The sequence below is a fragment of the Monodelphis domestica genome, chromosome 2, assembly GCF_027887165.1.
Source record: "Monodelphis domestica isolate mMonDom1 chromosome 2, mMonDom1.pri, whole genome shotgun sequence".
Lineage (NCBI taxonomy): Eukaryota > Metazoa > Chordata > Mammalia > Didelphimorphia > Didelphidae > Monodelphis > Monodelphis domestica.
Genome location: NC_077228.1, coordinates 250,251,803 through 250,273,884, shown reverse-complemented (window position 1 = coordinate 250,273,884; position 22,082 = coordinate 250,251,803). Strand labels below are relative to the sequence as shown.

General features: G+C 38.6%; 1 protein-coding gene across 4 annotated transcripts in view; it reads right to left on the bottom strand.

The window, feature by feature from the left end:
- LOC103093777 (zinc finger protein 501-like) overlaps positions 1 to 20,704 on the bottom strand; it is a 54,219-nt gene extending 33,515 nt beyond the window's left edge. For all 4 annotated transcript variants that reach the window (XR_008916463.1, XR_008916465.1, XR_008916464.1 and 1 more), the window contains exon 1: positions 19,098 to 20,704. The gene's annotated coding sequence lies outside the window, so the exon portion shown is untranslated. The remainder of the gene's footprint in view (positions 1 to 19,097) is intronic.
- Positions 20,705 to 22,082: the final 1,378 nt, after the last annotated feature.

Below are 22,082 nucleotides of genomic sequence, written 5' to 3'. Positions count from 1 at the left end.
AACATTACTCCACCCATACTTAGTGCCGGAACAATGAAAAAGACCCTAACTCATACTTACAGTGAGGCCAAAATCTTAAGCTAGGTCTATTTTTAGATCTAATACAAAAGGGTACTAAGTACCTATAAAGGTTAAATTAATCACTAAATGGTCAAGCAACTTACAAAAGGCAAGCTTAATAAAAGAGGTGTGAAGTTTTTGTCTATTCAGAGAAGGTGATAACAAAAGAAGATGTGAATTAAGAATGGTCAGTCCTGTGGAAAACATCTACTGTGATTGGTAGATGTGAAAATTCAGGGGAGGTGACATAAGAGAAATTTTTCTTTAAAAGGAGCTGGCTCTCTCAACTTAGGGGCAGTCGGACTAGTTGGAGTAGCTGGGTCTCTGAACTTAGTTGGAGTGTGCTTGGGACAAAATCTTGTGGTGAGTGGATAAAAGACTAACTTAGTCTCTCTTAAGGGCCTAGGCCATTTCCTACTATTTCCTCTTACTCTGTCTCTCTCCCTTCCCTTAATTCCTTCATTCATATTAATTAAAATATCCATAAAACCCAGCTGACTTGGGTATTTCATATGTGGGAATTTTTCCCATGGCGACCACTTACTTTTGATAAAAATCAAGACACTAAAGTTATCTTTACAGTTTTGGCAATTCAGTCTTGAAACCCACATTTTTGCGGTCACAGATACAATGGCAGAGACTACCTAAGACAACAATCCTTAACTGGGATTGTCATTTACCTTAGGGTCCATTTTTCAGTCTGAAACTGCTAGCATGAGATTCTCTTCAGGGTGGATTCTCATGGGAACAGGGAACAAGTACAAGCTCTGGGGAATCCAACTTACAAGCTAGTTCTAAAGCTTGGGGTTCATCAGATTTTACTAAGGCTACAAGTTTGGGGGATTTCTAGATTCCATGTTGACACAAGCAATGCATAACTGTGAAGGGCTTCCAAAAGCAATGTGGCAATCTTGAGAAAGAAAAATAAGGTTAAATGAAGAAGAGGTAAATAATGGATTGAATCACTGATATCTGCCAGCTAAGTGTCTTTTGCCATTTTGTATAAGGTAGCATTCTCTCAAAATAAAGGCCCAAACAACAACCTCTAGGAAGATTTAAGGAGTGGTAAAAGGCCTTATTATTAAAGGGAATCCCATTTAGGGATTTAGGGATGGTAAGAGGGAAGGAGGGTTAGGGGGAAAGATAATGAGTTCAATTTTGGAGATACACAATTAGATATGTAGACATCCAGTTTGGAGGTCAGCAGAAAGGTTGCGGTAAGATAGGAGGATTTGAGATTCATTCCTATAATTAAATCCATGGGAATGAATGAGATTACAAAGTGAAGGAGTACAGAATCTCAATAGTAATATGAAAGTTAAGAAGAGGGGAGAATTTGGGAGTGGGGGTGGGAAATGGGAAGAAAGATAATGAGCTCAGTTTTAAATATGCATGTGGATTTTAAGACATCCAATTCAGAAACAGCTAGAGACAAAAGACTAAGATAGCAGAGGAGTTAGGCTTATATAATTGAATCTGAGAATCATTTATACAAAGATGATATAAAAGCTGATTGGAACATAAAGCACAATAATCTAAAAGAAAAGAAGGGGACACTCACTAAGAGATCATTGGTAACTTTGGAGAGAGCAGTGTCAGTTTAATGATAAGGTTAGAAACCAAAAGACCGAATTAAGAAATAAGTAAGAAGAAAGGAAGTGGCCTTCTCAAGGAAAAGGCGCAAAACATAAGAGATACATTATGATACTAAGCTAGAAAAACTTATAAATCAATGAGGGTTTTAATGATGGGGAAGATGTGAATGTGTTTGGCATGGGCATTGTACCCCCAAAACTATAAATGCGTTTCAGGCAAACTATAAGCAGGGAAATTCCTTTGCTCTCCTCTATCCTTGTGACTCCTAACCCAAAACATCTCATAACTCCTATAAGACTCTGAGAGAATTATTCTCCTTGGATCTTCCTTTAGATTTGAGATGGACAGAGAGATACATCTCCTTGATATGATCAAGTTGTATCTCAGAAATCCATCTGTTCTCTAAACTATAAGGGGTCATCACCTATGTCTTCAGGCAAACCTCCCCCCTGCCCATGCCTCAGTGCATACCACTCTAGAGTCAGGTCTTCACTGTTGTAAAGAGTATAAAGACCCCAGAATTGATGTCATCTGGGAACAGCTTTCCATCTATGCTGTTCCACCTAGAAGTCAGTCTTCCATCTATGCTGTCCTGGCCAGATTCAACATTACCTTCTAAATTGATAAATTTTTCTTTTTATTTTTAAGCTAAGTTTTGGAGTCTTGCATCCTTGCAAAAGGTACCCTTCCTAAATCCTCAAGCCCCCCCACAACATGTTCATAGGCAGTAGGGAATTATCTCCAAAGGGCTGCAAAAGGTGGCAAAGAAAGCTGTGTCATCAGGTAGGAGCCAGGTTTCAATGGATACAAAAAAGATGAAAGCAATGAGAAAGGAAAAGGTTAAAGATGGAAGCAGGCATTCGGAGATCACAAGTAGGGGGAAAAAAAAGGTATATAGCTGCAAAGTAAGATAATTGGTTTGGCTGGGAGGTGAAAAGGATGGAATAAGAACAGAGTCAGAGGCAGGTGGAAAATGGGGTTTGAACTATAAAAGAAAAAATTGGGGGCAAATTTCCAAGCCAAAAGGGTCTCTAGACATTACCCAATATAGTCCAGTATGTCTCTAGACATATTCAGAGTTGAACCCATTTGATGATTGTGTGTGGAGTAAAATCAGTAGTGAATTATTCACAAATATAGTTAGCATGAGGATTAATAGTGTATGAAGTGGAAGTTTAAGGGGATCTCAAAGTAACAAGATGTAACTTTTTTAGCCACTATTCAAGGAACTGGGAATCCCCCTTTTCCTTGGAAATTTACTCTATTTGATTTTTCTTCAAATGTTCCTAAAAAGCCCACCTAAGTATACCTAGAGTTTTAGATAATATTTACCTAGGCAAACAGAAAGAAAGAAAATAAACAACTGGGCAATAATTACCTGTAGTTCCCAAGGGATTATAAATCTTTATAATTAAGGGCCATTACAGGATCTTGCTTTAAGAAAGTCTAGAGAACAAGAGGAATTTTGCAGAGATCTACTTAAACTGCTTGATTATCTTTCCACCATAGTAAAATATTTATTTCTTCTTGAAGGAATCCTATAGCTCTTCCCTCTAGGAGATCTTATCTCTACTCAGGTAGATTATGAAGATTAGGTAGGTTATTATGAAGTATTCTTTTTAAAATTGAAAAAGGGATTTAAAACATGGCTAGGATATGAGGAGCTTTAATTCCTCCTTAAGTTTTTGAATGCACACCAGCAGCTTGACTAACTCAGTATTCAAAGTTATATTGACTCAGAAACCCATTATTTCCAACCCACTTGTCAATCAATATTGGGGGGAGGGGAGAGCTCTGTTGGGAAAGCAACACTGGCTCTGCAGCTTTTTTGTATTACCAGCTTTTTGTCACAAGCTCCTTCCTGCCTATGAAGTGCATACCTCAACATGGAAATTGTCCTGTACCTTGGGGAGAAACTGAGATGTAAGGGCCCAACCTCTTCTATTGACATCTTAAGTCTTTATCCCATTAAAAATATCCATAAAAGTTGGATCATTGAAAGCCATTTGCTGATCTCCAGTGGTCACTTTCTCACTATTACTACCTTGAGCTCATAATTAACTCCTTTTAATTCTTTTTCCTGAATTTTGCTTCATGAATCAAGATAAAGTCAAAGAATTTTCCTTTTAACAACAGGTTCAGAAAGGCTACATTCAGTTAAATTGGGAATACATATTTGAGAAAAGGGAAAAGGACCTATTTGTACAAAAAAATATGTGTAGCACTTCTTTTGGGGAAGGTAAAGTATTAGAAATGGAAGAAACTGACTTCTTCCAGTCAAGATGGCGGCTTAGATGCTAGCAGCAAAAGTTCAGACCTCTGAAAACCCTTCCTTACTGATCACAAACTGAATGCTCCCAGGGGATTGAAATTCAAACTTAACAACAGGACAGAGTTGGGGAACCCTCCTTCTGGACTCAAATCAAAAGGTATGCCCCCCAAAAGCCAGAATCCTAGAACACTCGGGTCTAAGGGGAAGGCAGAAGGAAGATCCCAGGACCCCTCCTCCCCAACCCAGAGTGCTGAGCCCACAGCAGCAGCAGGGGGAACCTGAGGACCGGCAAAGGTGCTGTTCTGAAGGGAGCACCTTGAAAGCAACCTGGGCCAGTCCAAGGGCGTCCAACACGGACAGCAGGGAAGCAGCCTGAGAGAGACGGGGGTAGCCTGTAGCCCCATGGCTGGGTCCTTTCATTGGAGTCTCATTGGAGGTTTTTGCCTTGGGGCACATCTAGACCAACCCAGCTGAACCTAATCCCATCAGAAGCCCTCAGACCTCAGGGAGGCCAGGACCCTTCCCCCCTAGAGTGCAGGGCCTCCAAAAGGACAGGAACCTTGGGGAGGGCAAAGGCACTGGGGTAACTTGAGGACAGTGCTATGCCAGGCTCAGAGCATGGAAGTAAGGCAGCGAAGAAGCAACTGGAGGGAACTGAGAGCAGTAACACCTGAAACACCAGCAGGCAGGGGAAGGAAGACCCTGGGCTTCCCCGGGAAGACAGCGCAGCTGCTGAGAACGGACAATTTGCTTGGGGCTAAAACCTCGGATCACCAGACAGATACTCTCAGAGCCAGTCCTCCTCACTCAGATTTCTGACTGGAAAGGGGAGAAAAAACCATAGAGATGGCAAACAGTGCAGAAGTGCAACAGCCTCCAAACACCAAGAAAAGAAAGAAGAAGGGGGTGACTTTGGACACATTTTATGAAGCAAAAATACAAAATACAGAGGAGATAGAAGAGGAAACGCAAACAAATGCTCCAAAATCTTCCAAAAGAAATGAAAATTCTCCACAAACTCTTGAAGAATTTAAATTGGAAATTATCAAAAAGATGGAAGTCTTCTGGCAGGAAAAATTGGTAACAATGCAAAAGGAATTCAGAAATCTGAGGGATCAAAATATGCAAATGAAGAAACAGCTCGAAGCCTCAAAAAACAGGTCAGAACAAACTGAAAAGGAAAACCAGTCTTTACAGGTCAGAATCAGGCAACTGGAAGATCTTGCAAAAGAACAAGAATTAATAAAGCAAAGTCAAAAGACTAAAGAATTAGAAAATAACATAAAATATCTCACTGACAAGGTGATAGACCTGGAAAAAGGAGGAAGGAGAGACAATCTGAGAATCATTGTCCACCATTGTCTACCAGAAAAGCCAGAAATAAATAGTAATCTTGATATCATAATACATGATATCATCAAAGAAAACTGTCCAGAGATTATAGAACAAGGGGAAAAAATGTGCATTGAAAGAGTTCACAGAACATTCTCTACACTAAATCCCCAAAAGACAACTCCCAGGAATGTAATTGCCAAATTCCAAAACTTCCAAGCAAAAGAAAAAATCTTACAAGAAGCCAGAAAAAGACAATTTAAATATGAAGGAACACCAATCAGGGTCACGCAGGACCTAGCAATTTCCATTCTGAACGACTGTAAGCCCTGGAACATGATTTTCAGAAAGGCAAGAGAGCTGGGTCTTCAACCAAGAATCAGCTATCCGTCAAAATTGACTATATACTTCCAGGGGAAAGTATGGGCATTCAACAAAATACAAGATTTCCAAACGTTTGTAAAGAAAAGATCAGAGCTCTGTGGAAAGTTTGACATCCAAACACAAAGAGCAAGAGAAACTTGAAAAGGTAAATAGGAAGGAAAGGGAAAAGGAGGAAAATGTTATCTTTTTCTTTTATTCAAACTCTCTTCTATAAGGACTACATTTATATCAAATTATATATATATATATTAATATGTGGTGAAAAGGTAATGTGTAACTCTCAAAAATTGTATGCATCAGTAAAGTAGTAAGAAAAATCATACATAAGGAAAGTTTGGGGCATCAAGATGATATGGAGAAAGGGGGGGATAAAAAGAAAAAGGGAGTGGGGGAATCATTGATGGTACTAATATATACTCCAAGAAATAGGAAAAAAAACCAACTAAATAGAATAATCATTCTCACACAAAGATACACATGGGAAGAAGAGGGGAAGAAATCTCCTATAAGAAGGAGAGGAAGAAAGGTTTTACTTAAACCTTACTCTCAGTGAAATCAACTCTGAGAGGGAAAAGCATCTAGATCCATTGGAATCTTGAATTCTATCTTATCCAACAGAGTAAGGGAGAAGGAAAAATCAAGGGGGGTAGGAGAGGAGGGAACACAAAAAGGGAGGGAAGGAGAGGGGGCAGGGGAAGGGATCAAAAAGGGAGGGTCTAGAAAAAGAAACATATCAAGGGAGGGGACTAGGGGGACTGATTTAAAGTAAATCACTGGCTTAAAAGGTTATAGCTAAAGAAGAAAGGTCAGAATTACGGGAGGATATCAAAATGCCAGGGAATCCATGAGTGACAATCATAACTTTGAACTTGAATGGGATGAACTCACCGATAAAATGTAGACAAATAGCAGATTGGATTAGAATCCAAAACCCTACCATATGTTGTCTTTGAGAAACACACATGAGGTGGGTAGACACTCACAAGGTCAGAATAAAAGGATGGAGTAAGACCTTCTGGGCCTCAACTGATAGAAAGAAGGTAACAGTTGCAATCATGATATCTGAAAAAGCCAAAGCAAAAGTAGACCTGATTAAAAGGGATAGGGAAGGTAAATATATTCTGTTAAAAGGGACTTTAGATAATGAGGAAATATCACTAATCAACATGTATGCACCAAATATTATAGCACCCAAATTTCTAATGGAGAAACTAGGAGAATTGAAGGAAGAAATAGACAGTAAAACCGTATTAGTGGGAGATTTGAACCAACCACTATCAAATTTAGATAAATCAAATCAAAAAATAAATAAGAAAGAGGTAAAAGAAGTTAATGAAACCTTGGAAAAACTAGAGTTAATAGACATATGGAGAAAAATAAATAGGGACAAAAAGGAATGCACCTTCTTCTCAGCACCACATGGCACATTCACAAAGATTGACCATACACTAGGTCACAGAAACATGGCATACAAATGCAGAAAAGCAGAAATAATAAATAACCTTTTCAGATCACAAGGCAATAAAAATAATGATCAGTAAGGGTACATGGAGAACCAAATAAAAAATTAATTGGAAATTAAATAATATGATACTCTAAAATCAGTTGGTTAGAGAACAAATCATAGAAACAATTAATAATTTAATCTAGGAAAATGACGATTGTGAGACATCCTTTCAAACCTTATGGGATGTAGCCAAAGCAGTACTCAGGGGAAAATTCATATCCCTGAGTGCATATATTAACTAGGGAGGGCAGAGATCAATGAATTGGAAATGCAAATAAAAAAACTTGAAAGCAAACAAATTAACCCCCACCCAGAAGAAAACCAAACTAGAGAACCTAAAAATTAAGGGAGAAATTAATAAAATCGTAAGTGATAGAACTATTGAACTAATAAATAAGACTAGAAGCTGGTACTTTGAAAAAACAGACAAAATAGACAATGTACTGGTCAATCTAATTTAAAAAAGGAAAGAAGAAAAGCAAATTAACAGCATCAAAGAAGAAAAGGGTCACATCACCTCCAATGAAGAGGAAATTAAGGCAATCATTAAAAACTACTTTGCCCAATTATATGGCAATAAATATACAAATCTAGGCAACAAGGATGAATATTTACAAAAATATAAACTGCCTAGATTAAGAGAAGAAGAAATAGAATTCTTAAATAATCCCACATCAGAAAAAAAAAATCCAACAGGCCATCAAAGAACTCTCTAAGAAAAAATCCCCAGGACCTGATTGACTAACAAGTGAATTCTATCAAACATTCAAATAACAGCTAATCCCAATACTATACAAACTATTTGACATAATAAGCAAAGAGGGAGTTCTACCAAATTCCTTTTATGACACAAACTGGTACTGATTCCAAAGACAGGCAGGTCAAAAACAGAGAAAGAAAAGTATAGACCAATCTCCCTAATGAATATAGGTGCAAAAATCTTAAATATAATACTAGCAAAAAGACTCCAGCAAGTGATCAGAAGGGTCATTCACCATAATCAAGTAGGATTTATACCAGGGATCTGCATCCCTGGCTGGTTCAATATTAGGAAAACCATCCACCTAATTGACCATATCAACAAGCAATCCAACAAAAACCACATGATTATCTCCATAGAAGCAGAAAAAGCCTTTGATAAAATACAACACCCATTCCTATTAAAAACACTAGAAAGCATAGGAATAGAATGGTCGTTCCTAAAAATAATAAACAGTATATATCTAAAACCATCAACTAACATCATCTGCAATGGGGATAAACTAGATGCATTCCCAATAAGATCAGGAGTGAAACAAGGATGCCCATTATCACCTCTATTATTTGACATTGTACTAGAAACACTAGCAGTAGCAATTAGAGAAGAAAAAGAAATTGAAGGCATTAAAATAGGCAAGGAGGAGACCAAGATATCACTCTTTGCAGATGACATGATGGTCTACATAAAAAATCCTAGAGATTCAACCAAAAAGCTAGTCAAAATAATCAACAACTTTAGCAAAGTTGCAGGGTACAAAATAAACCCGCATAAGTCATCAGCATTTCTATTGTGACAAGGAAATCACTTTAAAAGACTGATATATATTAATTTAAGGTCGCCAAGGAATTCAGCTATGTAATTCCTAAATGAAAACTCAAAAGTCAGCAGTCAACCTTTTATGGAGTTTAATTACAAACAGGATGAAGAAAGGTATTAGAGATAGAGAGAGAGAGGGAGAGAGAAAGGGGAGAGAAGGGAATAGGGCTTAAATACCCCTTCTGTTTAGGCTGGGCCAAAAGGCCCAAGCCCTTAGATAGCTGGGGCAAAGAAAGGAGATCAGTCCCTATTACTCACATGACCAAAATGGAGAAACAGTCTCAGGGGCCTCCACCTCCAGCTTCCTTCAGAGCTGACTCTCAAAGCCCCACCTCTCCAACCAACAACCCCAGTCCTCAGACCCCTCTAACTTTAAGGAAACCATCCAAGTTCCCTCCCCTCAGTTCTCACATCTACCAATCACTGTCCATGTCTTCCCTGTGCCAATGGTGGCTCTAGCTTAACCCAGAACCGCCCAGAGGTCTGTGGCTTTGCACATGTCTGTTGAAGGTCATATTCTCAAGTATTAAATCTTGATCCTTTGCTGCAGCCCTTCCTAAATCCTGTTAGGACTGAGTGGGGTGGAAATTGTATTTTCCAGGACCTGGTTCTGTCATTCCAAGTATCTCTATTGTATCAATTCTAAAATCAATCATGACTCAAAGAAATTCCTGTTCTATGCTTAAGCATAGGTCAAAGCCCTTTCCATTATTCAGCAAAAGGTTTCTGTCCTAAAGTAATCTTAAGAAGGGAGGAGGAGGAACCTCTCATGCCAATGGGGTTCACATTCCAATAGAGTTCCCACTATCAATAGGAAATTTTTCAAGTATGAATTTTCCCAATGGTGAAATTTCCAACATTTATAAGTCTAAGAAATTTTAAGGTTTACACTATATATTTACAATACAGCTCAGTAGCAAGAATTAGACAGAAAAATACAATTCAAAATCACCTTAGACAAAATGAAATACTTAGGAATCTATCTCTGGAGACAAACACAGGAAATACATGAACACATCAAAAAACACTCTCCATACAACTAAAACTAGACTTGAGCAATTGGAAAAACATTAACTGCTCATGGGTAGGACGAGCCAATATAATAAAAATGACCATCCTTCCCAAACTTATCTATTTAGTGCCATATCTATTGAACTTCCAAACATTTTTTTTTCTGATTTAGAAAAAACCATAACAAAGTTCATTTGGAAGAACAAAGGATCAAGGATATCCAGGAAAATGATGAAAAAAAACACACAAAGGAAGGAGGCCTTGAAGTCCCAGATCTCAAACTATATTATTAAAGCAGTGGTCATCAAAACAATTTGGTACTGGCTAAGAGACAGAAAGGAGGATCAGTGGAATAGACTTGGGGTAAGTGACCTCAGCAAGGCAGTATATGATAAACCCAAAGACCCCAGCTTTGGGGACAAAAATCCAATATTTGATAAAAACTGCTGTGAAAATTTGAAGACAGTGTGGGAGAGATTAGGTTTGGATCAACACCTCACACCTTACACCAAGATAAATTCAGAATGGGTTAATGACTTGAACATAAAGAAGGAAAGTAGACTTCCGGTCAAGATGGAGGCTTAGAAGCTGTGAAAGTTCAGACCTCAGAAACCGTTCCTTACGGATCGCAAACTGAGAGCTCCTAGGACACCAAAATTCAAGCTGAACAACCGGATCGACCTGGGGAACCCTCCTCCTGGACCTGGATCAAAAGGTAAGGTCCCCCAAAAGCCAAAACCCTAGATCACTCGGATCTAAGGGACAGGCAGAAGGAAAGTCCCAGGACCCATCCCCCCCAACCCAGAGTGCTGAGCCCACGGCAGCAGTGGGAACGTCAGGGTCGGGAAAATGGCTCCAGGGCTGGCTATTTTGAAGGACTCACCTTGAAAGCAACCTGAGCCAGTCTCCGGGATGCCCAACACAGAAGGCAGGGAAACATAGAGAGAAGGGGGAAGCCTGTAGCCCCCTGGCTGGGTCCTTCCAACTGTGTCTGAAGGGAGGTCCCAGCTTTAGGGGACCAGCTGAACCCAATCCTATCAGGAGCCCTCAGAGCTACTGAAAGGAGAGAAAACTCAGGGCTGGCAAAGGGATTGCTCCGAAGAGTTTACCTTGAAAGTAACCTGGGCCAATCTCCGGGCATTCAACACAGATTGTGGAGGAGGAGGTTGTTTTTTTTTCTTTTTTTGGCTTGGGGTTCATTTGGACCACACCAGCTGAACCTAATCCCATCAAGAGCCCTCAGAGCCCAGGGAAGCCCAGGCTCCCCACCCATCCTCATTGACTGCTGGACTTTAAGCCAATAAAAAGCCTCCAGAGGACAGGGAAGCTCAAACCCCCAACAACCCTCCCCCAGAGACTACACCAAGAGATCTTCTGTTAAAGCTCCAAGAGGAGAGACTGATAGAAGTCCCCAAAAAACAAAGAAAATGAGAGGAACAAGAGCACAGACAAATACGGGGAATAAAGAAGGGGTGAATTTGAGCAAACAACAGAAAAAGGAGAAAGAAACTACAATAGATAGCTACTACTCAGCAAATGGAACAGAGGGGGAGAGATCAGCAAACGATTAACCAGAAATCCCAGCGAATTGGATACAGGCTGTAGAAGAACTCAAAACACAACTAAGAAAGGCTGAAGACAACTGGTAAAAGAACTTAAAAAGTGAAGTCATCTGGAAACAGAGGCACTTGAACTAAAACAAGAAAATAGTGTCTTGAAAGCCAAAATCAACCAGCTGGAAAATGAGGCAAAGGAGATAAGATGAGGCAAAGGAGATGAAACACAAGGTAAAGAGGATGAAAGACGATCTTCAATGAAAATCAGACCAGAAGGAAAAATACGACCAAAAAGCCAGAGATGAAATCCAATCTTTAAGAACCAGAATACAACAACTAGAATCAAGTGACCTCACAAGGCAGCAGGACACTATAAAACAAAACAAAAAGAATGAAAAAATTGAGGAAAATGTGAAGCATCTCATTCACAAAACAGATGATTTAGAAAATCGTTCAAGAAGAGACAATTTAAGAATAATTGGACTACCAGAAGACCAGGACAAAAAAAAAAAAAGCCTGGACTAGACGAAATTATCCAGGAAAACTGTCCTGAGATCCTAGAACAAGAGGGGAAAGTGGAGATCGAAAGAATGCACAGATCACCTCCTGTATTTAATCCCCAACTGACAATACCAAGAAATGTTATAGCCAAATTCAAAAACAATCAGATGAAAGAAATTACAAGCTGCCAAGAAGAAGCCATTTAGATACCATGGAAACACGGTGAGGTTAACACAGGATCTGGCTGCATCCACACTGAAGGAACGAAAGACATGGATTACGATATTCCAGAAAGCAAGGCAACTAGGTCTACAACCAAGAATAAAATACTCATCAAAACTGACTATATTCTTACAGGGGAAAGTATGGTCATTCAACACAACAGAAGAGTTCCAAGTATTCATAAATAAAAGACCAGACCTGAACAGAAAATTTGATGTCCAACCACAGAACTCAAGAGAATCATCAAAAGGTAATTAAAAAAAAGGGGGAAAAAAACAAAACAACAACAGAAATTTTTTAAGACACTCAATAAGTAAAAATGATAAAGAGGTCATTGGTAACTCTTAAAAACTGTTGCTATCACCTGAGCTGCTAGAAGAATTACACTCAGAGGGAACAGTGACAAACTGTATAGGATGAAAGAACAAGACATATAGGTATATAGATATGTGCATGCATAAATACATATACATGTGTATGTGTATATATATATATATATATACATGACGAGACCTAAAAAAGAAAAGAGGTTATGACTAAAAGAAATGGGAAAACAAATGGGGGTAAATTTATGTCACAAAGAAGCTCATGGCGGGAGGGGGGAGAACATCGATACACTGAAAGGGTAAAGAGGTTGGAGACAGGAAACACTCAACTCTTACGTACTTTGAAACTGACCCAAAGAGGGAAGAACAACCCAATCCATTGGGGAAGAGAATAGATTTGCGCCCTATAGGGGAGTAGAAGGGTAAAAAACGGACTGGTGGGGAGGGAAGCAGTACAAGGGAGGGAGAGGGAGGGGGGGAAATTTTAAAAAGACTACAGGGGATAATAAGGGAGGGAATAAGAAGGGAGGGGGTAGAAAGGGAAGTAAAATAAGAGAGGGAACGGGGGGAGGGGAAGGAAATAGTGAAAGAAGAAAAGGCAGGACCAGGAGTAGAAATCAAAATGCTGGGAAATACACAGCTAGTAATCACAACTCTGAATGTGACTGGAATAAACTCACCCATAAAATGCAAGCGAATAGCAGAATGGATCAGAATCCAAAACCCTACCATATGCTGTCTGCAAGAAACATACATGAGGAAGGTAGATATGAATAGTGTGAAAGTAAGAGGATGGAGCCAAACGTATTGGACATCAAATGATAAAAAGAAGGCAGGAGTAGCAATCATGATATCGGACAAAGCCAAAGTAAAAATAAATCTAGTTAAAAGAGACAGGGAAGGTAATTACATCCTGATAAAAGGCAGTATAGACAATGAGGAAATGTCTGTACTCAATATGTATGCAACAAATGGCAGAGCATCCAAATTTTTAAAGGAGAAACTAGAGGAGCTCAAAGATGAAATAGATAGAAAAACTATACTAGTGGGAGATCTGAACCTTCCCCTATCCGAACTAGATAAATCAAATCAAAAAATAAATAAGAAAGAGATGAGAGAAGCAAATGAAATCTTAGAAAAATTAGAGTTAGTGGACATATGGAGAAAAATAAATAGGGACAAAAAGGAATACACCTTCTTTTCAGCAGTATATGGTACATTCACAAAAATTGACCAAGTACTAGGGCACAAAATCATTGCAAACAAGTGCAAACGGGCAGAAATAATAAATGCAACCTTCTCAGACCACAGTGCAATAAAAATAATAATTAGCAAGGGTACATGGATAGAAAAATCAAAAATTAATTGGAAATTAAACAATATGATTGTCCAAAACCAGCTAAAGAACAAATCGTAGAAACAATTAATAACTTCATTGAAGAAAATGACAATGGTGAGACATCCTTTCAAAACCTATGGGATGCAGCCAAAGCAGTACTCAGGGGGAAATTTATATCCTTGAGTTCATATATAAACAAATTAAGAACGGCAGAGGTCAATGAATTGGGCATGCAAATTAAAAAAACTAGAAAGTGAACAAATTAAAAATCCTCAGATGAAGACTAAATTAGAGATCCTAAAAATCAAAGGAGAAATTAATAAAATTGAAAGTCAAAGAACTATTGATTTAATAAATAAGACTAGAAGCTGGTACTTTGAAAAAACAAATAAAATTGACAAAGTACTAAGTCAGTCTAATTAAAAAAAGGAAAGAAAAAAACTAAATTGACAGTATCCAAGATGAAAAGGGAGACCTCACCTCTAATGAAGAGGAAATCAAGGCAATCATTAAAAACTACTATGCCCAATTAGATGGCAAACAATATGGCAATCTAGGTGATATGGATGAATACTTACAAAAATATAAATTGCCTAAACTAAAAGAAGAAGAAATAAATTACCTAAACAACCCCATATCAGAAAAAGAAATTGAACAAGCCATCAAAGAACTCCCTATGAAAAAATCCCCAAGGCCTGATGGATTCACAAATGAATTCTATCAAACATTCAAAGAACAGCTAACCCCAATACTATACAAACTATTTGACAGAATAAGCCAAGAAGGGGTTCTACCAAATTCTTTTTACAACACAATCATGGTACTGATCCCAAAGCCAGGCAGGTCAAAAACAGAGAAAGAAAACTATAGGCCAATGTCCCTAATGAATATAGATGCAAAAATCTTAAATAGGATACTAGCAAGAAGACTCCAGCAAGTCATCACAAGGGTTATCCACTACGATCAGGTAGGATTCATACCAGGAATGCAAGGATGGTTCAATATTAGGAAAACCATTCACATAATTGATAAACAAGGAAACCGACAAAAATCACATGATTATTTCAATAGATGCAGAAAAAGCCTTTGGCAAAATACAACACCCAGACCTATTGAAAACACTAGAAAGTATAGGAATAAAAGGGCCTTTCCTAAAAATAATAAACAATATATACCTAAAACCATCAGCAAACATCATCTGCAATGGGGAAAAACTCAAAGCCTTCCCAATAAGATCAGGAGTCAAACAAGGATGCCCATTATCACCTTTATTATTTAATATTGTACTAGAAACACTAGCAGTAGCAATTAGAGAAGAAAAAGAAATTGAAGGTATTAAAATTGGCAATGAGGAGATCAAGCTGTCACTCTTTGCAGATGATATGATGATTTACTTAAAGAATCTTAGGGAATCAACCAAAAAGCTAATCGAAATGATCAACAACTTTAGCAAAGTGGCAGGATACAAAATAAACCCACATAAGTCATCAGCATTTCTATATATCTCCAACCCAGTTCAGCAGCAAGAATTAGAAAGAGAAATTCCATTTAAAGTCACCCGAGACAATATAAAATACTTAGGAATCTATCTGCCGAGACAAACACAGGAACTATATGAACACAACTACAAAATACTCTCCACACAATTAAAACTAGATCTAAACAATTGGAAAAACATTGATTGCTCATGGGTAGGACGAGCTAACGTAATAAAAATGACCATCCTACCCAAACTTATCTATCTATTTAGTGCCATACCCATTGAACTACCAAAAAACTATTTTACTGAATTAGAGAAAACCATAACACAGTTCATTTGGAAGAATAAAGGATCAAGGATATCCATGGAAATAAGGGAAAAAATACAAAGGAAGGTGGCCTTGCAGTCCCAGATCTCAAAGTATATTACAAAGCAGCAGTCATCAAAACAATTTGGTACTGGCTAAGAGACATAAAGGAGGATCAGTGGAATAGACTCGGGGTAAATGACCTCAGTAAGACAGTCTTTGAGAAACCCAAAGACTCCAGCTTTTGGGACAAAAATTCAGTATTTGATAAAAACTGCTGGGAAAATTGGAAGACAGTGTGGGAGAGATTAGGTTTGGATCAACACCTCACACCCTACACCAAGATAAACTCAGAATGGACGAATGACTTGAATATAAAGAAGGAAACTATAAGTAAATTAGGTGGACACAGAATAGTATACATGTCAGAACTTTGGAAAGGGAAAGATTTTAAAACCAAGCAAGACTTAGAGAGAGTCACAAAATGCAAAATAAATAATTTTGACTACATCAAATTAAAAAGTTTTTGTACAAACAAAACCAATATAACTAAAATCAGAAGGAAAGCAACAAATTGAGAAACAATTTTCATAACAAAAATCTCTCACAAAGGTCTAATTACTCAAATATATAAAGAGCTAAACCAGCTATACAAAAAATCAAGCCATTCTCCAATTGAAAAATGGGCAAGGGACATGAATAGGCAATTTTCAGTTAAAGAAATCAAGAGTATTAATAAGCACATGAAAAAGTGTTCTAGATCTCTTATAATCAGAGAGATGCAAAACAACCTCACACTTAGCAGATTGTTCAACATGACAGCAAAGGAAAGTAATGAATGCTAGAGGGAATGTGCCAAAATAGGGACATTAATGCATTGCTGGTGGAGTTGTGAATTGATCCAACCATTCTGGAGGGCAATTTGGAACTATGTCCAAAGGGCGATAAAAGACTGTCTGCCCTTTGATCCAGCCATAGCACTGCTGGGTTTGTACCTCAAAGACATAATAAGGGAAAAGACTTGTACAAGAAAATTATAGCTGCGCTCTTTGTGGTGGCCAAAAATTGGAAAATGAGGGGATGCCCTTCAATTGGAGAATGGCTGAACAAATTGTGGTATATGTTGGTGATGGAATACTATTGTGCTCAAAGGAATAATAAAGTGAAGGAATTCCATGTAGACTGGAACAACCTCCAGGAAGTGATGCAGAGTGAGAGGAGCAGAACCTGGAGAACATTGTACACAGAGACTGACACATTGTGGTACAAGAGAACGTAATGGACTTCTCCAGTAACGGCTTTACAATGTCCCTGAACAACCTGCAGAGATCTACGAGAAAAAAAAAAAACTATCCTCAAGCAGAGGACAAACTGAGGGAGTAAAAACACCTATATCATATGAACAAGAAGTGAAATTAGAAGTTAAAAAAAGAGCTGTAAGTTTTAGGAAGGATTGTCTAAGAATTTAATGGATACAAAAGATGGTTATTCTAAATGATTGTCCTACACTATGTTATAGATATAAACAGATTTCTATATTTTATAATGTTATTAAATTAAAATATTTGTATTTTGTTTTAATTGTAAGTAGTGGAAATTACTATATGAGGTGGAGGCTCTTAAAATGACAAATAGATTAATGCCTATGCTCCCCATTTTGGAACATTGTAAAGATATACTGATGAATCAGCAACCTACCCTGCAAATGTGGACCATTAGCAGGCCACCTAAATGGGTGCTATATCATCCCTGCCATGATCTCATTAGCTCACATGGGTTTCATTATCATCTCTACAGAATAGACTCCCAAATATATATGTATATTCAGTCCTAATCTCTCTACTTAACTCCAGTCCTGAAGTTTTCTTTAATCTGAACATTTCTAAAATGGATTCATTCCATTTTCCTCTAATTTTCTACTTGTCTGTGGCCAGGGCACCAACATCCTTCCAGATTGATCTTCTATCCTTCCCTATTCTTTGTTCCATCTTTCCCTACCCATTTTCCATTCAGATACTAATCTAAATCTTGTTGATTTATAGCACCACAATACTTCCTATTCTCCCCATGTACCAAAGTATTCTATTACTGTATTCCAGGTCCTCATATTATTTTATTTGACTAAATAGTTTCCCTACCTTTGATCTCTCTTTGTTCTAATTCACCATCCACAGTTGTAGAAATCATCATTGGAAAGCACAGGTCTGACCACACCACTCAAAAATCTCTAAGAGGTCCCTACTGCCACCAGGAAAACATAAAAAGCCTTAAATTTAAAGTCTTTGACAGCTGATCTCCAACTTGCCATATCAGTTTGATTTCACAATATTCACCTTCATACATTATATGTTTTGGCTTCTCCCAGAACTCAAAAATGCCATTGACCACCTCTCCTCAATTTTGCCTTTCAGAATTCCCATTTTCCTTCAAGAAAAATTCTAGTTGTCAACTCTTCCTTGAATCCCTTCTATCTACTCTAAGGTCTACCATAATCCTAGAAGAACTGTTTTGATAGGTAGCATAAGTATTATTATGTATTTATTAATGTTGTCACAGTTCAGAAGTTATAATAGAGGTTAAAAGACTCGTACATAATGACACATCTACAAAGTGGCAGTAACAGTAATTAAACAGTAATTAAAATCTATCTTTTAAAAAATCTGACAAATATGCCAGACTGTGAAATAGTTACACATGTATAATTATGCCACAGTTTCTCTTAACAGAAGGCATTTTCACAATCAGAGTAAGTAAGTATGGAATAAAAAAAAGCATATGCTGTCAGAGAAGACACCCGGGTTCTTTTTTCCAACTTGTATTCAACACTAACTGGTAGCCTGAACCTGGGAAAATTCATTTTACCCACTCCAGTTTCCTAATTATAAAAAATATGGATATGTTTATTCAGGATTGTTTCCTGCTCTCTAAAACAGAGATACTTGAGCATATCTTGTTTAAGCAAAATTGAGATCTGGATGACCGGAAAAATAATCTTCATGTTCAAAGTGAACTGAACTGGGATCCAAAAGGTTAGCATATCTTCAGCCAAGGGTTTAAATCGCCGTCCACAGCAGAGGATTCCACATTCACTAAGCACTTTGCTAAGCATTACTGGCAGCCTAGATACATCATAAGTAGCTCTGACAGATTCAGTTACACGATCAGACCTCATGGAACTCAAAAACCAAAGCACTGAGTAAGCATGGTTTCATGGAAAGCGCACAGGTTACTGGCATAGGAGACCTACCTTCCCGACCTAATACTGCCACTTACCAGCTGTGTAACCTCTCTCAAATCATTTTATCTCTTGACGTTTCCTCTGTAAAACGAGAGGGTGGTACTTAAGAATCTTAAAGGCGCCTTCCAGTGGTCACGTTTGGTGTGACTATAAGGACCCAGAAAGTTTCCAGGTGGAAGCTTACCCGCAAATGCCCAATCCTACCAGCGTCCTGGACTCACTCCCTGCTCACATGGAAAACGATGACATACACTCCTGGCCCTTCCCACCCCCCAACCCTAATCCCCGTCCCGGGTTACTCTACTCCCTCAGAGAAACAAGCCTCCAGCTAGAGATTCTTCCCGGGCCGACAGGAAGAAACCGGAAACCAGAGTCCCATTCATTAAATACCTGGAGACAGGATCCCAGGATAGATGTCAGACACCGAATCAAGACTTCTAGAAATGGTATAGGAGCTGCGCACGCATCGCCAGATGCTTCAGAAGGTCTCCTGGGAAGGTGGGGCCTTGGCGGTAAGCTTGGGGGTTCAAGCTATTTTCCTTTGGCAGACCAATAATGACCTTCTCTAGAATTCGGGATGTCCTTTCCTACTTAGGCATTCGCAAATTTCTTTTTCCCCTTACCCGGCATCACATCCTACCCTCTCCCAAACCCCGCAAGCATCCTACACTAACCTGCGCCCTTAGGAAAGGCTCTGCTAGCTAGTTATTGCGCATGTCACTGGAGGAGGAGCGTGGATACGGCTAGAAGCTGGCTCTCCCCCGAGCTTTTTGCGACAATCTACTTCCTGAAAGACTCCTCCCGCCGAATCTCTAATTTGCCTGTTACCACAGACGCAGTTTACGTATTTCCTTTTAAAACTCAATTTCCTTTTTTTTTAAATGACTTTGCCAGAAATTAACAAACGCGAAGACTGAATTTTTATTTAGTACACCCTGCTTTTTAAAAATATTTAGTGGTTTGGAGTCGACAAGGAGTAAACTGCATGCCATCTGCTACAAAAAAATAATATGTGATGATATAAAAAACTTCACACTGAGAAAAGCAGAAATACTATGTCCATCTTTCACCAATCAAAATGAAATAAAATTATATTAAATAAAAGGGTATTGAAGAAAACATTCAAAATAAATTTGATACATAATAGCAGTCCTAAAGAATTGGTGGATCAAAGAACAAGTTATAGAAATAATAGATAATTTCTCCCCCAAAATTACAACAGTGAGTCAACATACCAATTTGTTTCAGATAAAGCAGTTCTTGAGGGAAATTGTTATACTCTTCCCCAAAAGAAGGAAGAAAAAATAGATCAGTTTATGCAACTAAATGTAGGAAGTATGCCCTTACCATCCCAGAGCTAGGAAGATTGAAGGCCCACTATTGTCCTTATGAAGAAACAGATTGATATTATGGGAACTTGCCCTCCAGATGATACCCTAATGGGCCCCTTATCCCAAGAACTAAAAATGACATATCCTTATTTATGTAGGTTCACAAGGATATGTTATCTTGTTAAGGTCCAGGATTTCACCCACCACCAAGGAAGACCGCAGGCAATTATTATGGAACTGATACGCGCATCAGTGGGAACCTCTGCCATCAGAGTTCTGAGATGCTTCTGACAGGCTGGGGTTTAAATACTTTTCAGCATGTATGGCTCTTATCTGCTTCCTACTATTCTTGGAACTTTGACAATTTTATGTTATTGGGGTCTTCCTGGCCTTTATCTGGTACCTACTGCAGCTGGGGTTTGGCATGTTTGTTGGGCTCTTCCTAACTTCCAGGGCTAGCCAGCATGTTAAGGTTTTCCTGTATTTTCAAGGCTGGTCATTTTGGCCTCCCTCAATCTCAGGTTTCACAAGGATATGTTGTCCCAGAGTTCCCTGACCTGATTTAGATCATTGGCCCGACCGTATGTTAAAAGGAGCCATAAAGACTGACTCCAGGAGTTCTTGTCCTTCCCCTTCCTGACATATGCCAGGAACTGATAAGGACCCCAGCCCCAGGAGTTCCTGTTCACTCCCCCCACCCCAGGAATTCCTCTGTACTCCCCCTACCCTAAAAGTGTATAAAAAGTCTGCAAATCGCAGACTTTTGGTGCTGAGCCCCAAGCTATAGTTTGGTTAATAAAGTACCTCTTGTGTGTTGCATTACCATGTGTGAATCGGAGCCAGAACCAGACATTACACTTAGCCAGATGGATTTCCCCCTAATGACCTTGTTTTATAGAACCCCAAAATTTTCCTTCGGGCCTTGGGAACTTGCCTTTGGGGGAAGTCCCACAGAATAAGGGACCATTAAGCAACCATTAGGCACCCTGAATAGGAGTGATAGAAATTCTCAAAATTCTTGGGCCACTCCCTGGGACCCCCACCTCTGGCTATAGCCTCTTTCCCAAGCCTCTTTGTAACCAAGTCTGTGTGTTTCCTTTCCTTCATTCCCCAGAGTATACCTCAAGTTCTTCCATTCATTAGAAAATCTCTTTTTGAGGTGCATTTTCCCTGAGACAGTGTTCCCAGAGTGGTCCCAGAGTACCAGAGCTTGTTTCAGTGTGGTATTTTATGCATAACTTTGTGTGGAGGCCATTAGAGCATTGTCTCCCTAGTCCTGATTAAAGACTTGTTCTTTCTAACTACTTTGGTGATTCTTTGGAATTAGCAGCTGTGGAAATGTAATGAATAAAATTTAGGGGAGAGGGGAAGACTGAGGCAGGTAGAAATTAGTTTCTCTCTGCAAGGAATATATATTTTTTAGAGGTTTATTAAAGGTTAAAGATTAAGAATATACAAGTATGAAACATGTGCCTAGGCCAGAGGCCTAGACAAAATAACCTCACATCATGGAAGAGACCTCTCTGCTCCAAAAACGGAAGTCCAAAAAAAAGCCAAGCCCTTCAAAAGCCTTTGCTTAAATATCTTCTCGATCTCGGCCCAGGTGAGATTACAAGGCATTCTGGGGAAGTGGAGCAAAGGCTCATGGGGATTGTAGTCCTGTATTCGAGTCTATTTTTTACAGAAAGTAACTTATTTATTTATTTCCAATTAGTATTACTCAGTTAATGTGATTATATAATTGTATCCTTAGTCTATTTCCAGTCATGAGTGATTGTTCAATATATGCCCATATTCATATGTAATAAATCACGTTAGATCACAGATTGATACATAGTATACTCATACATGGTTAAAAGGACAATTTCGGCTATAAGAAGTAGGTTTAGGACTTTATAATAAGAACATTCAACCACAAACATTTCCTAACCTGAGGACATTCAACCATATTATCTAAGGAATAAGCCTTAATATGAGGAAAGGGATCATCTAGATCTCCACCCTCTAACATCTCTCCTTCACCCAACTTAAGGAGGTAAATACT